We start from the raw sequence: 16400 nt of genomic DNA on the forward strand, positions 1-16400 counted from the left end.
TTGTGCCTATTGGTGCTGAAAACTCCATTTCCTGCTCGGCGGTGCAGTGTTTCCAGGGTTGTTTGCCCCGCTGGCTGCCGCTGCGGGCTCCCGGTAGCCCCGAGTCCGGACGGGACTCTGACCACTATCCGTGCCGGTGGATACTGGCTGCTTCGCCTGTTCGGTGGGACAGGTTTTCTTTGCCTCCCCATGTAGCGGCTGCTACGGGGATCTTTCTGGCTGAAAAAGTTTTGCCCGATGTCCGTGGGGTTTTTGTTGCTGCCTGGTTCTATGCTCTAATCACCCTAGGACGTTCTTGGAGCTACATGTGATCTGTGGGGAGAACGTGCAGGTCCGGTATGCCGTCTCTTCTGGGATGGCCTTGTTCGCTGTACTTGCACTGTGCCGTGCCGTGTTTTTGTGTTTTGTGCTAAGGTGGCAGGCTGGCCTTCTGGAAAACGCCAAGCTACAGACCAGAGACTCCTGGGGATGCCGGGGATTGAACCCGGGGCCTCATACATGCGAAGCATGCGCTCTACCACTGAGCTACATCCCCTCCACTAGCCTCTACTGTTTATGGAGCGGCTGTTTGTTTCGTTCCCCATTGCAGGGGTCTTTGCTGCGCTTCCTCTACATTTGACTTCTACGTTGCCCGGTGTTCACGTGCGCTGTGGCCTGGACGCTGGTCTTCTGCTTCTTGGCGTCCTGGCTTGGCGTCTGGTGGGGGTCTGCTGACGGTAAGTGCTCGGCAGTGTTGTTCTTTCATCGCTTTCCGTTGGAGGAGTCTGTTCCACTGCACTGCGTTCCCTCTCCTACCCTCTCCTGTTCTACTGGGGTAGTTGCACGGATGCCTGGAGCTCGGCTTGGAGCGTTGGTCGTGTGCTGCCTCCATCGTGTGGGGTGGTGTTTCTTTTCCGGTGGGGCCTCCTCCCCTCTCCTGGGATGCCTGGAGGTGTGCTGATGCCCGGTTTGGGCGCCTTCTTCTGGACTCCTGTTGCTTGCTGTTGGGATTTCTGTTTTCTTCGGTTCTTCTTGTCCTTGTTTTCTCCTTTTTGGGATGTGGCTGACTCTTTGCCTTTCTCCGTTCCTGTGGACTCTGCGGTGGCCTGTCTTATGGGTCGTCCTTTCATAGCTGCTGGTCACGTTCTGATGGACGGTGTGGGCGAGTGGGCGGATTCTGCCCTGAAGATGTCTTCTGCTGCTTCTCATCTGGCTGTTCGTTCGGGCGTTTCTGGACTGGCGTCTGTGGCCCGCCTGGAGGATCACATCTCTCGGTCGACGCCTTTGCTTCTGTGGGGGCTTCTGCTGTGTCCTGTAGTTCCTCTGTTGCTACCCGCCGTATCCTGTTTCTGCGGGTTTGGATGTCGGACGCGGCCCGGCGTTCCATGGCTTTGGGGCCGCCTTCCGCTGATGCCTGTCTGTTTGGTGTCTCTCTGGAGGTGTAGCTACACAGGGTCTTCGAGGTGCTCAAGCATTCTTTGTCCTTTCATGTTCTTCCGCCCAGAGGGGGTTCCTCCTTCTCTGGTGCCTGGACTTTCCGCCTGCCTTCTGGGTTTCGCCGGTCCTCCTTTTGGGCTCAGTGTGGATCTGGCAGGTTTTTTCCCAGAAGTTTCTGGAGGTGTCTCAGTGGGGTGCCGGGTCTGGTCCGCAGCGTCCGGACTATGCCACCCTGGGGCCCGTTCTCGCTGGTGGTCCTCCTCTGGCTGTTGGGTGTCTTCGCGGGCTCCTTCGTGCTTGGCGCCTGACGTCCTCGGGCTGATGGGTGCTGGCTGTTTTGTCACTGGGCTTCCGGTTCGGATTCTTGTCTCCCCCCTTCCCCCCCTTCCGGGGTGGTGGTGTCCCCTTCTCCTCGGTTTGCTTCCCGCCGTCTGGCCTTGTTGGACGGTGTTCGTTCTTTGGTCCGCGTGCTTGTGGTTGTCCCTGTTCCGTAGGAGGTGTGGGGGTTGGGCGTCTACTCCATCTTCTTTGTGGTGCCGCAGTTCAGGGGGGGTCTTCACCCTTCGGGGTCTGCACTTGTTCGTGCTGGAGTTCCTGTTCGTGATGGTGTCTCTCCGGAAGATTTTCAGCTGATCCGGTCCGGTTGGATGTTCTCCTCTCTGGACCTCCATGTTGTGTGCCTGCACGTCCCGGTGGCTGTGCGGTGTCTACGTTTCCTGCGCTTCTGCCTGCTGGGTCGGCGCTGGCTGTTCTGCGTCCCCCCCCTTTGGTCTTCGGTCCGCCCCCCGGGTGTTCTCCGTGGTGATGGCTCCCTTGGTGGCCCATCTCCATCTCCTGGGGGTGTCTGTGTTCCCGTGTTTGGACGTCTGGTTGGTTCGGGATCCGTCCCTGGCGGTCGTGTCTCGCCGCCTTCACTTGTCCATGTCTACTCTCTGGGGCCACGAGTGTTTGTTCTACTTGCCCATTTGTCTCCTGGTGCCTGCGTCCCGGAGGACCTTCGTCGGGCCAGTGTTCTATTCTTTGTTGGGCTGGTTGTTCCTGTCAGACGCCCGGATTCGTCTCCTGCAGTCTTTGCTGTGGTTGTTGCTGTTGCTTGTCTCGGCTCCCCTTCTTCGGTGGCTGGAGGTTCGGGCCTCTTGGCTGCTTCTGTTTTCACCGTGCCCTGGGCCTGGGTTCGTCTGCGGCCTCTGCTGTGGCTCGTGCAGAGGTGGATCCCCTTTCCTGTCCTGGACTTTGCGGTTCCTGTTCCTGTGTCTCTGGATGTTGTGTCTACTCTCCGGTGGTGGCTGGTCCACTCCCGCCTTTCCGTGGGGATGTTGTTTCATCTCCCTCCTCCTCTGGTTGTGGCCACGGATACCTGCACCTCGGGCTTGGGCTACGCTCTGGCCCGTGGGGTGGTGCTGGCGCACTGGCTCCCGTCGGAGTCTCGCGGGTCATCCTCCTGGTTGGTGTTGTTTGCAGTACTAAGGGGGCTTCGTTATTTCCTCCTTCGTCTGGAGGGTTGCCATGTCTTGGTGCGATCGGTCTGCACGGTGACTGTGGCTTTTCTGTGTCTCCTGGGGGGGGCCCACGGTTCGTCCCTGAGTCTGGTGGCTTGTTCCATCTCGGCTTGGGCGGTGCTTCATCTTCTGGCCCTGTCTGCTCCACACATTGGGGGTGTGGTCAATGTGGTGGCGGACTCCCTGAGTCGGTGGTTTCCCTCGTCTCTGTGCCTGGGTTTGGAGTTCCTCTGCTGCGGGCCTGGCGATGGGGCCTCCTCCCCTCTCCTCTGTGGTCTCCGTCCCTCTTTCTGGACGTGGTCTGCCCGACCTCTTGCTTTTGGTGCTGGAGGCTTCTCGTTGGTGGTCTGCCTTGTCTTCCTATGCGGGGCACTGGTCTTCTTTCTCGAGGTGGTGTTCCTCCTCTGGTTCCCTTGCTGGGCCTTCGGCTGCTGTCCGTGCCTTCCGGATCCCGGTTTCCTTTCTCCCTTCTGCTGGCTTGTTGGGTTTCTGGATTAATTTCGGGGTTGCTCTCTTCTCCTTCTGGTCGCTCTTTGGTGCCCCCATGGGGTTTCTCCTTGGTCTTGGGGAGTTTGCTGTCTTCCCCTTTTTTGTCCCTTTGGGATCTGTGGGCCCGTATTTCTGGCCTGGTGGCTTTTCTGTTCTTTCTTTTGGCCTCGCGCGTGCCTTGTCCTTTTCTGGTGCTCGTTCTGGGGTGTTTCGCTCTTCTGTGTCTCTCCCCGTGTCCTTTGGCTTGGCTGGTTTGGCTCCGGCTACTTCCGGGCTCTCTTTTGGGTCGCTGGTTTCTGGCGGTCTTTGCTCTTGCCTTTCTTGGTGCTGGTTTGCCCTGTCCGGCGGGTGTCCTGGCGCGTTCCGCTCGGGGCGTGTCTGCCTCCTGGACTGCTTCCCTGGGTGTGTCTCTTGGTGGTTTTGCCGGGCTGGGTTCTGAGCCTCCGAATCCACTTTCGTGCGGCACTGCTGGTTGGGTTGTGCCTTTTCTGCCCGGACCGGTTTTTGGTCCTGGAGTGTTGCTGGCTGTGGGGGTTTTTTCCCTCCGCTCTGATTCTGTTCGCTTTTGCGACTTTATCTTGCTGCACTCCTTTGTGTCTGGTCTGTGTTTTGTTGTGTGGTTGCCAAAGGCCTGTTTTGGGCGTTGCTTTGGTATGCCTCATGAGTAATGACTGGGTCGAGGACGAGGGACGTAGAGGTAATGCTACGATTACATATGGTAATCCCCATTACTCTTAGTCCTACTCGTCCTCAACCCAGTCATACGTCCCGCCCGCCCTCCCTTTCCAGGCCTTTGGTGCTTGGTACATCAGGATATGCTTCTGGTGGTGAGGTGTGTTATAGCACCTGACAGGAGGGTGGGTGGAGTCTAAAAGCGTTTCCTGTTTTGTTTCCTGTCGTGTGGAATACCTCATGAGTAATGACTGGGTCGAGGACGAGTAGGACTAAGAGTAATGGGGATTACCATATGTAATCGTAGCATTATTTCTTGGCATTTCGAAATCACATATTCTATTCCGTTTTATCAATATAGCCATTCATAACACTTTATTTGCTAGTGTGATTTGTTAGTCAGTCAATGCCTGTACTGCACTGGTCTGTGTGTACATTTTATACTACAATTCCCACCCGGGATGTTTGTATTTCATCTTGTCAAGATAATAAAACGAGAACCAGGTGGATGAACAAGACCAAATTCAGTATTTACAGTGTCATGGCGCTGACTTAGTACGGCAGCACCGCTGGACAAAAAAAAAATTGTTTAAAAAAATGTATGCTTGAGGAACGTCAGATGGGTGCATTTGATCAAAGTAGATCCAGAAGTTACTGCTGAGTCCCCCTCCCAGAGATGACGCAAATGTGCACACTGAAGCCAAGTCCCACACGCCTCCACTTTAGTTACTCCCACTTGACAGCCGGTCTGGGAGTGCCGGTGATTCAACAGACACAGGTGTATAAGAGAGAGAAACCTGTAGGACCGCTACCTAGCTCCTTCTGCCCCATGTGTGGCAAAGACCCTCCTCCTGCTCCTGTCCTGGACGTTTTAAGGCAGGGCAGGGTTTTTCTAGAACAATATTCAACGTTTTACGTGTCACACAGTTTGGTGCTTACTTTCCCTCCATGTTAAAGAACAGTAGTTGTTTCAGCACCCAGGCTAATGTGCTGCATAGCTAAATACATATAAGGTCCTAAAGGCGAGACCGATTGCTTTGCAAATGCTTGTTTCGTTTTATTACAGGTACAGCGCTGGAAATATCGGCGGCAGATCGGAAAAGCATTTCAGAGACCAGGTATGGTGCGGTCTCACAGCACGCTGGGACCCATGCTGGCTGAGTGAATACTTGCTGGACCCGCATTATTGGGGTTGCGGCGGTGGCTCCAGCTGCATTTATGAGGTGCACACATGCATTTTCAGAATTCAGGTGAAGGAGAAGGTTTGGGTGGTTCCTGTTCTCCGCTTATTGTTAGTGGAGCAGGGAGTTGTTCGTGAAGTAGTAGGGTAGCATGTAATGTTTTTATGGAAGCTCAAGGAGTGGGTGAGCTGATTATTTTTACGTACGATTGTGTTGAGCTGATTTCTTAATTTGTGCTTTCACAAGTGGTACTAGGGGTACTATTTGTTTTTTGGTGATCAGTGGTTTGTGGGAGCTTATTTTGCAATGAGTGCTTTCACAAGTGGTACTAGGGGCATTATTTAGTTTTGATGATCAGTGTTTTATGGTTGGCGTGGATTGCTTACCATAAATAGTAGACTTTTATTTGGTGTCTGTACTTTGTGTGTAGGCATGAGTGGTGCATGATGGCTCCAAAAGCACGGAAGGGCAAAAGCGCTCATGATTTTCAAGAAAAAGTGGAAGGTGCTCTCGTAGAAAGTAGACACGCAAGCAGTAATTCCAATAAGTGCTTCTTTTTTATTCAGTCAATCTTTAAAAACCGGCACACAGCCAACGCGTTTCGTTCCCAGTAGTGCCAATAGGGAACTTTGTCAGCGCTCTTAAATATATGGCCAATTTGCGTTGAAGGATAATATGGAAAAACAAGCGACGTCCTGAAGAGCACAATGCGCCTGGACCAATATTGATGAAAATCTCTTTGATATTTGACCAGTCAGCGTTGAAGAATAATGTGGTAAAACAAGCTGCGTCCTGAAGTGCACAATATGCCTGAACCAATTTTGGCGAAGATCTCTTGTATAAACGGCGTATTGTGATCTTCAGGACGTCGCTTGTTTTTGGCTGTGTGCCTGTTTTTAAAGATTGATTGAAAAAAAAAGGAGCACTTTTTGGAATTACTGCTTGCGTGTCTACTTTCTACGAGTCCACCTTCCATTTTTTCTTGAAAATTGTGACTGTGATTTGCACCTCTGGACGACGGGTGCAGGAAGTGTGTTGCACCATTTTTTTACTGACTGTACATGTTGGTTGGTTGAGCTGGACCTTAGTCTGTCGTTTGTTCTTTCTTAGCCAAAAGCGCTCATGAATGGAGGAGTTCATGGAAGAAAAGATGCAGAGGATGGGTGATATGGGGCAGTCCTTAGCAGATTTGCGGAGCCGTGTGGAAGGGCGGGAAGGTACTGAGGAGAGGCCCAGGTGAGCTAGGGTAGAACCTAGAGCGGCATTCCCCCTGGTGCCAAAGAGGTCTAGAGCCAAGCGAGCGGGGGGTGGCGGCTCCAGAAGGCACTAGATACTGAGGGTGTAGTGCCTTCGGCTCCAGTGGTGGAGGTCCCAGCCGTTGGGGGGAGTGGGCCAATACTAGCAGTTGTTTCACCAGAAGCTACCGGGGCAGTCAACAACTCTGGTGGTATCAGCCGTCATTTTGTGGCTGTGACACATGAAAATCGTGACCCATGACACCACGCAAGGGCAGTCCTTTTTGGCAGCCCCCCAGTTAACACGGGAGGGGGGGAAGGGGGCCTGTTGGTATTTTAACAAACAAATCTGCACCAGATCACCAGGCACATGCAAATTTAGACATGTGTGTTCCTCCTGTAGTCATCCTTCGCATCCTGTGTCCAAATCTTTTAAAACTCAAAGAACAAAGGAGGTAAGAAGCAGAAATGAGAGTGTAATCCTCATCAAGGTGCGCTTCCCAATAAAGACAAGTGCTCTGACCTCATGGTTAAATAAGTACAGCTGCCCCAACTCAGCGCAGATCCTATTGGAAAGGTTTCAGGAAGGGTTTTAGGATTCCTGCACCTGATTATTTAGGGGTTTCGCATGCCACAACCAGCTATTTGTAAGATCCAAAAAAGGCATCGCCACAGCAAAAATTGCAAAGGAGCTGAGGTTGGGTAGGGTGGCTGGCCCATTTAATGAGATACCAGTGGAAGGATTTGTTTGCTCACAGCTGTGCTTGGTGCCCAAGAAGGACCCAGGGGAGTTCCGCTTAATTCATACATTTTCCACCCCTACGGGTCAATCATTGAACGACGCCATTGATGGGGCCCTGTGCACTGTGAACTATGCATCTTTGGATCAGGCGATAGAAATGCTACGAGGCTGGGACCAGGCGAATTGCTAGCTAAGTCTGACATTGAATTAGCTTACCGTCTATTGCCAGTGTACCCACAGGATTTCTGTTTGTTGGGTTTCCAACTGCAAAGATATATTACATGGACAAGTGCATGCCAATGGGGTGCTCTGTTTCTTGCTCTTACTTTGAGAAATTCAGCTCTTTTCTTGCTTGGGTTTTCAGGCAGGTGACGGGGCACCAGTCAATACTTCATTACCTGAATGACTTCCTTTTTTTAGGTGCATCAGGCTCTCATGATTGTGACAGGGCATTACAGGGGTTTTGCATGCTAATGCACAAATTCAGTGTCCCTTTGGCACAGGAAAAAAGAGTAAGGCCGGCAACTGAGATTGAATTCCTGGGCATAGAACTGGATTTAGTGAACGGAGTGTCACGACTCCTGCGAGTTAAAGTTGCGGCTTTCGCTCTAGCTTTGCAGGAATGTTTGAAGAAAGAGAAGGTTACCTTGCATCAACTGCGAAAAATGGTTAGACAGTCGAATTTTGCATTAAAAGTCATTCCCATGGCACGTCCATTCTCGGGCTCCATCGCGCAGTCAATGTCATATCTCAAAGAAAAGCATCACCACACCAGATTGTCTGGTGAGGTCCGACTTGACATGCAGATTGGGATGGCATTCCTGCTTGATTTCAACGGCACTGTGGTGTGGCCCAGTCCAGCCAGATCCAGCCCAAAGATGGGCCTAATGACTGATGTTGCATGTAGCGAGGGGTTTGGTGCCATTCTTGGCCCGGCGTGGTCTGCGCAGGGTTGGCCAGCATGGTGGGTGGAGTCGGGCCTGACAGGTAACATTGGGTTCTTAGAACTGTTCCCCATTTTGGTGGTGTTATCCATTTGGCCTGAGCAACTGCAGAACCAGTCTGTGGTATTTTGGTCTGACAACATGTTGGTAGTGGAATGCATCAACCATCAAATCGGCTAGGTGTAAAATTATGCTGCTGCTGTTAAAAGAAATAATATTCATATGCATGAAGTTGAATGTACTGTCCAAGGCCAAACATGTCCCAGGTGTGTTGAATCATGCCGCTGATCTGTTTCTCTTTAAGATGCAGGTTTTCAGGTCCTACCACCCAGGAGCAGCAGAGAATCCAACGCCCTTCCCAGACCAGCTATGAAAACTTGGTGCCCTGAACTATCAGACCTCGTGGCAGCTAGCCTAGCACGCAGGACTAGGCAGGCCTATGAGGAGGCTTTTCGCACATACTGCAATTTCCTGGGGGAAGATTGGGAGGGGGCATGGCATTAGTCATCAGCGGTGTTTTCATTCCTGAGGGCATTTTTTATTTTTTTTTAAGAGTTTGAACTTGACCCGAATCTGTTATCAGAGCGCTTTACATAGCACCAGTTGCGTTATATGAGGACAGATTCATTTTTGTTAGGAACGGGGAGATTAAGTGATTTGCCCAGAATCACAGGATGTTCAGCGTCATTGCTGAGATTCGAACCCTGTTCTTCAGATTTGAGGTCGACCACCCTGGCCGTTAGGCAAACTCCTCTCCCCCATTGAGGGATGGGGTGCTCCATGGCATGTGCAAGGCGCCTCATGGTGGCAGTGTCCTTTTTGCAAAAATGTGAGGTAAAACACAATAACACCAGCACTTTCACAGTGCAAAGAGCGCTGAGGCTATGGCAGCGTTTGCAAGGTCCCCAACCAGATGCCAGGCGCCCAATTAGCTTTGACATTTTGTCTACAATATTGAGGGCGTTGGAACAGGTGTGTAGATCCTCTGGGGAAGTTCATCTCTTTAGAGCAGCTTTTACCCTGGCTTTCTATCGCACGTTCAGGGTGGGGGAATTAGTGGCAAGGAATAAGCAAGAGTGGCACAGGGGCTTCAACATGGTCATGTGAGTATGCAGGGGGGCTCGCTGTTTCTATCTATCCTTGGTCAAAGACTGACGAGAACAGCAGGGGAGACCAAATTGTACTCCAAAGGGCACAGGGGAGCATCTGCTGTCCCATTAGCAAATTCGAATCTTTCCTTAACATGCAGACCACAGGCTGTTACAAGCGTTATGTGCGTCTGCACATGCTTTGAAGGCTGCTAAGTTAATGGTGGTTTTCTGTTTTGCAGTTTCCATGTCCGGTGCCACAGGAAGGAAGCTCGCCACGGTTCACTGGTCGATGGAATTGCATGCAACCCAGGTACCCACATGGGGGCAAAAGGAAGTTTAAGTATGGATAGTTGGTCATTCATACGTGAACAGGTTGAGGCAATATTTCTTTGCAGGCAATTACGCCCAACGGGCGGTTTCAATGTTTCTTTGCATGGCAGTGGGGGTTTACATTTGGGGCAATTGAGGGATATGTTGGAGGTTTTGTTTGATAGGACTCACATGCCACCCGCTGCGGTAATTTTGCATCTGGGGGGCAACGGCCTGGTGCACCTGGGTAGAAAGGGTGTGGTCTTGGCTTGGTCCCACTACATCCCCAGGTTCCAATGGCGGGGGAGTGAGTCGGTATGCGTATTGAACCACTTAGTGAAGAGAATCAATAAGCGGATTGATAAATTATTTAGATCCCCAAAACTGCAGACTGTTTCGGAGGGGTGCATCAGAGGGGAGAGATTTTTTCTACAGGACGGTGTTCATCTCTCAAAAATGGGTAACAACATTTACTGGAAAATGTATTAGTCTGGTTGGAGGGTGGCAGGGAACAGGGCATGACATTGTAATGTGAGGGGGGAAGATAGTCGGCCAACTATGCTGGCCTGTGGTGGTAAGGTCATGATTGGTGGGCATTTTTCACGGTCCTTAGTAAGCATCACTATTGTCAATGGGGACGCCTGGGGGGACAGTGGTCTCTCATGGAACTTCAGGGGGCAGTTACAGCTGGTAGGCTGGAAGGTGTGGGGGAGGTGAAGTTCCGCTTCTGGTAGGCTTTTGGGCCAATGCCCGCACAAGCGCATGGGCACAAAGTTGGCATAACAGCACAGCCCTTTGGAGATAATATTGAAGGCGTGGGGGTGCCCTTGGGATATAACCTTCTGGGTAACTGGGCCTCCTGCGCAAGGTCAATCCGGTAGGAGGGTGGTGCCTAGCATGTTGTTGGACCATTCATGACCTTGCCCCTAGGCTCAATTCAGGATACGCAGGAAAGCAATAATGTATATCATTTAGTTTATGTCAGGACTGGCTATGTTTTAGATAACATGTTAAGGCTAGCCATCTGAAATGTACATACTAATGTATACAAATTTTGGTGTACTGATGTAGTGGAGTGATGGACGGTTCTTTTCTGTGTATTGTAAATGTTGTAAATATGAAATGTGATCTTTTTTTGTTATGTTTTTAATAAAATACAGCTGAGATTTTACGACCCCGAACCCAAGACTTTGCACTTATGGCTTGAGGGAGAGTGGAAGGGTTGGGACCCCCAGGGGGTGGGGGGCAAGTGTCTGAAGGGGCTGGGTATTTATGGAGAGGGGACTCTGCAATACCTGGCCATTTCCTTAATAATGGGAGTTCTGCTTCTTAGAATGACGAAATGGTTCCACCCTGTTGATTCACATGGAGTAGTATGAAAAGGCCAAAGGTTATGTGCTAACTCATTTCTCTATGACAAATCATTATTATGATCTAGCTGCACAATGCCTTTGATCACTCGGTTAAATGTTTCTACTGCGCCATTCTCAGCTTGATGGTACAGCAAAGTGGTTTTGTGCACAATGCCATTGCCTTTCATAAAGCTATCGGAAATACATTGGGGGCCATTACAAGAGGTACACCTGTTCACCATTCTCACATATGGGACCTGTTATAGCAATGCCCAACCTCGTCCAGGGTGTGCTGGGGCATTGGCATGGCAGGGGCTGTAATGGTGGTCTGAAGGTGTTTTGAGATTTGTCCGAGTTTTCACAATCCGGGCAATCCTTCACTTTCCTTTCAATTTCCAAATCCAACCCAGGCCACCAGTACGAGTTCTTCACTCCACCCTTTGTTTTGCCAATGCCTAAATGTCCCTCGTGACAAAGGTCTAGAATTTTGGACCGAAGACATTCAGTGGGTATAACCTTACCATTTCTTAAAATTAAGCCACCTTCTATGGATAATTCATGTCTCAATTCCCAAAAAGTATGCAGCCTCACAGGAATCGCTTTCTTTTTTGGCCAACCATCCTTTATGCACTTATACAACTCGAACAGGGTTGCACCAGCATCCTGGGATAGCACCCACTCCTCATGTGAAATAAATGGGACTGCAAAAGGTTTCCAAATCCGTAACAGAATCTGCAACAATATTTTTGAATCCTGGTACATATTGAACATTGTAATTGAACTCCATCATTCTCACTGTCGTACGTGCCAAATGAGTTGAAGCACTCTGCATTCCCTTGGTAGTTAGGACTTTTACAAGGGGTTTATGATCTCTCCTGAGAGTAACCCTGAACCCCCAGATGTAATGTCTAAAATACTCCAAACCACAAACCCATGCAAGAGCCTCCCACTCTATAACAGAATACCTCTCCTCCATAGGAGTGATGGAACAGGAGGCAAATGCAATGGTCCTTTCAAACCCTTTCAAATCCACTTGGTATAACAAGATCCTCAGACCTCTACCACTGGAATCCGCTGTCACAATGCAATATAAAGAGGGGTCAAAACCTTGCAAGGGTGGGGCTTCGCAAATTTAATTATTAATGTTTAAGAAAGTTTTTTCGTACTCATCCGCCCACTCAAATGTATTCTTCATCTTTAGGAGTTGTCTTAGCTCAACAGTTTTGGAAGAGAAATTTAGCGTAGAACTCCACTAGCCCTAAGAAAGCTCTCACCTCATCTTTGTTTTTGGGAGACGGAGCATCCCTAATGGCAGACAATAACTCTTTCTTGTGTTTAATACCCTCTCCTGTAATTTGGTGCCCCAGGTAGGTGACTTTACTCTCTGTGAATTTACACTTGCCAATATCAGCTGTAAGGCCTTTATCATTAAGAATTTTCAAGACTCTGACCAATTTAACATCATGTTCTTTCCTGTCTTCTGCCATGATCATGATGTCGTCTTGAAAAATCAATAAATCTGTTTCATCCTTGAAAATGATTTGCATAAGTCTTTGATACGTTGCTGCAGCTAAAGCCAGCCCAAATGGTAGTTTTTTATACTGAAAACACCCAAATGGTGTCACATATGTGTGTAAGACATTTACAATCGGGATGCAGCACAATTTGGTGATAAGCGGCAGTGAGATAAATAGTAGAAAACTATTTGACCCCTTTGGTGCGTGACAACATCTCACTTATTCTAGGTAAAGGGAACTGATCAATAAGGATATTCTTGTTCAGATCACAGAGGTCCACACACAAATGGAGTTTCCCATTGCCCTACTTATCAATGACCAAAATAGCTACCCACTGGTGACTCAACTAGTTCAATAATTCCAGCTTTTTGCAATTTGCGAAGTTTTCCCTCTACCTCACTTTTAATAGAGAAGGGAATGTTTCTAGCTTTGTGTACACATGGAATAGTGTCCTGTTTAAGTTGAATTCTATATTCTTTAACTTTCCAATTGTACCAGAAAAGACCTTGGGATACCTTCTAGAAATAGCTGTACTAAAATTCTTCTCAGATTGTAAACACAGAACAGAGTCTGGACTATTGGGATCTAATATTATTCGCAATTCACCATTATCCACTCATCCTAGAATAGAGGGATTCACAGTTGATACATGCAATTTCCCACACATTTCCCTTTCTTTGAATTGGAAGCTCAATTACCTAAACCCCAACACATCAATGGGTTCCCCAGTAAATGTTTTGGGAGAGATGTCAAGAAATTCTAAGTGGCACCCTACCACTGGTGCCAATGTATCCAGCCAAATGTCCGTGTTCACTATGGTGCAGGGCACAGCTTTCCAAACTTTTCATGTTGGTGACACACCTTTTTGTGAAAAAAATTTCAGGGACTCGTTAACGCGAGGAAGCGCCGTGAGCGAGCCCGAACCACCTATGGTGGGTTCAGGCCCCACACCCCACACACACATACCCCACCCCACACACATACCCCACCCCACACACAACCCCACCCCACACACACACCCCACACACCACCCCACACAACCCTCCACACACATAACCCCACACACACACCCCCACACACACCCCACACCCCCCACACACACCCCACACATCCCCCCACACCCCACCCACACACACCCCACGCACAACCCCACACATACCACCCCACAGACACACCACGCCACACACACACCCCACACAACCCCCCACACACACCCCTACACCCCCCCACACCCCACCCACACACACCCCACACAACCCACCCCACACACCCCACACACACACACCCCACACACACAACCCCCCCCACACACACAACCCCCCCACACACACAACCCCCCCACACACACACAACCCCCCCCCCCACACACACACAACGCCACACACACACACACACACAGAAATGCAAGTGTCCGTCTGTAACACAACTGGTGCTCATGTGAAGCGCTCTGATACCTTTGGCTCTAGTTTGCTCAACAACAAAAAGTTTGGCAAAAGCTGCATGGTAAAACGTAAAGGATGTTTTCTACCATTATTTATTAACGTAATTGCTTTCTTAGAATTACTCCTTGAGGACCTCCCTTTCTCCCTCCCCCCAATCATACTTCTGCAGATGTCATTTAAAGCACAGCCTCTTTTAGGCAATCTTTTATTCCCTGCAGTCCATCAGGGGTTAAAACATCTGAAATAGCAAGCAAGGATGAAACCACGGCATGAAAATCCGTGGTTTCATCCTGCCTTCCACACTTGCTCAAACTGTGTGATCTTTAGCAAATCTTTTCATCTTATTCTCTGTCCATCAACACCTTTCCCTACACAGGCTAGGAAGTGCTTAGAAACACGAATTGGACGCCGAATGCTGACCCGGATGTAGCTTTTCTGCCTAACGTCTGGCTTTACCTGCAGGAGTGACACCTCCGCTTTCATTGGCTTGATAATATTAATGGAGAGTGTTGAGCCAGGTTAACAACACGTTCTGATACACATGGTGACGGACCGAGTTCAGCAGCCACGCCCACGCTAGACCGTTGGACCATCCTGCAGGAGATGCATCATGTGGTGCATGGATTATTGCTCATAGGTGACTGACTAAGAGAAAGTAGATTAGTTCCTGTAAAAGCCATCTTCTGCATGCGCAGGTTAACCCACGCTGCTTCCACACAGGCTCGGTCAGTTTATGAACGTCCCCCCAACCTGCCCACACTGTACATGCCACTCACTGGCCATGATTGACCAACCCTGGCTGCCCTTTCAGGAGGGGTGAGGCTGGCAGCGGCACTGTACGGGCAATGAGTGACCCCAGAGTGTCCTTACAGGAGGACGGGTGGGGGGGGGATTAGCAGTGAACGTGTCATGAGTGACCCCAAGGCTGCCCTTATAGGAGGGATGAGACGGGACCCTGTATGTGTTCAGTGGTCATGAGTGCCCGGAGAGTTGCCTTATATGCGAGATGAGGTGGGCATCAAAGGGTTTCAGCCCCCACCCCCATTGGCATCAGAGGGCTTCAGCCCCCACTCATCCCCCCCCCTCGTGTGTGGCAGCCCGGGACCGTTCAAAGCCGCACCCAAGCACTTCACAGGTCGTAAAGACCTTGCGCATGTTAATAGGGCTTTGTTGTTGTTTCACAAGTCCCTGCAGCTCGACTCTGCCGATTCCCGGCAGAAGTCATCTCATCACGCGACACACCTATGGCTGGGGCGCGACACAGTAATGTGTCGCGCCACACAGTTTGGAAAGCTGTGGTGTAGGGTGTTCAACACCACCAATGGGCATTTCTCAAATGGGTTTCTTCTCTTTACACTGTATACTGAGAATTTCATCATTCATGTGTAAAACACATAAATTCAGCTTCTCCTCATTAGAGGAATTACATTCTTCAAAATTAACAAGATCTACAAATTTTATATTAACATCTTTCTTAGATTTACTTTGAAGAAAGGATCAATTATTCCGCATTTGGAACACTTTTGCTTACGTGCAGGGCAATTTTAGTCATTTGCAAAATGGAATCTGCTCCCACACCTAAAACATTTTTTTCCACCAATCATTTTAGATGTGTTCTTTCCTCTGAGGTTGGACTCTTCTAAGGATTTCCTTGAAAAATGTCTAATATTTCTGACTGTGGCAATTGTGATAATCTCATCTGAACCACATTTACTCCTCTCTTATGCCAAAATATCTTTAGCGCACCTCCCAGTTAACGCTGTGCTCTTAACAATATTAATCACATCCTGGACGGAAGATTCCCCTTTAGCCAAAAGTTTGTCCTGAATATTTGAATTAGCAGCTCACATCACTATCTGGTCATGAATTAATTCATCATGTAGAGTACCAAAACGAGAAGATAGTGCTAAATGTTTGAGTGGAGCCACAAAATCCTCCATAGGTTCCTCAAAGCCTTGTTAAAGTGTGTTTGCCACTACAAGAACAGTAACCTCTATAATAAAATAGCCTATACATGGCAGAAGGAAAAAGAAATGGAGAAGAGAAGTCAAATGAGAAGCACTTCGTGTGAACTTTGAAAAAAAAATATGACCACAATGTGACTATATACCGTCAATTTCAGATGACATACATATGAACTATGCGCATCACTGAAACCAATGTGAGATCTCTCACAAAAACGGCAATGTAACCAACAATGCACACCAAAGTGAGCACATCACTGAATTCATGCTGGCTCCTTCCCCTTAATAATGTCAAAAGGAAGAAGAAATGCAAGAAAATAAGGTTCCCTTACTAGAAGTAGTGTTCTTCACTAGAGATCAGTTTATTTGAGGAGTTTATGCACACATAAGTGAGCGCATCACTGACAGAAAGCTGTCCAGTAGAGGCGTTGGTAACACAGGAGTGTTACTAATCTGAACACTTACTTTAGGGCGACCTTAAATGGTATGAACAAAATGCGTAAGTAAGTGTGCGCAACACTGACGCCAGGTTGCCTGGCAAAATGAA

General features: G+C 49.2%; 1 non-coding gene across 1 annotated transcript; it reads right to left on the reverse strand.

Moving 5' to 3' along the window:
- Positions 1 to 463: 463 nt before the first annotated feature.
- On the reverse strand, positions 464 to 535 carry TRNAA-CGC (transfer RNA alanine (anticodon CGC)). Its single transcript has one exon. It is a non-coding gene; the product is annotated as a tRNA-Ala (tRNA).
- Between the last annotated feature and the right edge of the window lie 15865 nt (positions 536 to 16400).

The sequence above is a fragment of the Lissotriton helveticus genome, chromosome 2_1 (assembly GCF_964261635.1).
Source record: "Lissotriton helveticus chromosome 2_1, aLisHel1.1, whole genome shotgun sequence".
Taxonomy (NCBI): domain Eukaryota; kingdom Metazoa; phylum Chordata; class Amphibia; order Caudata; family Salamandridae; genus Lissotriton; species Lissotriton helveticus.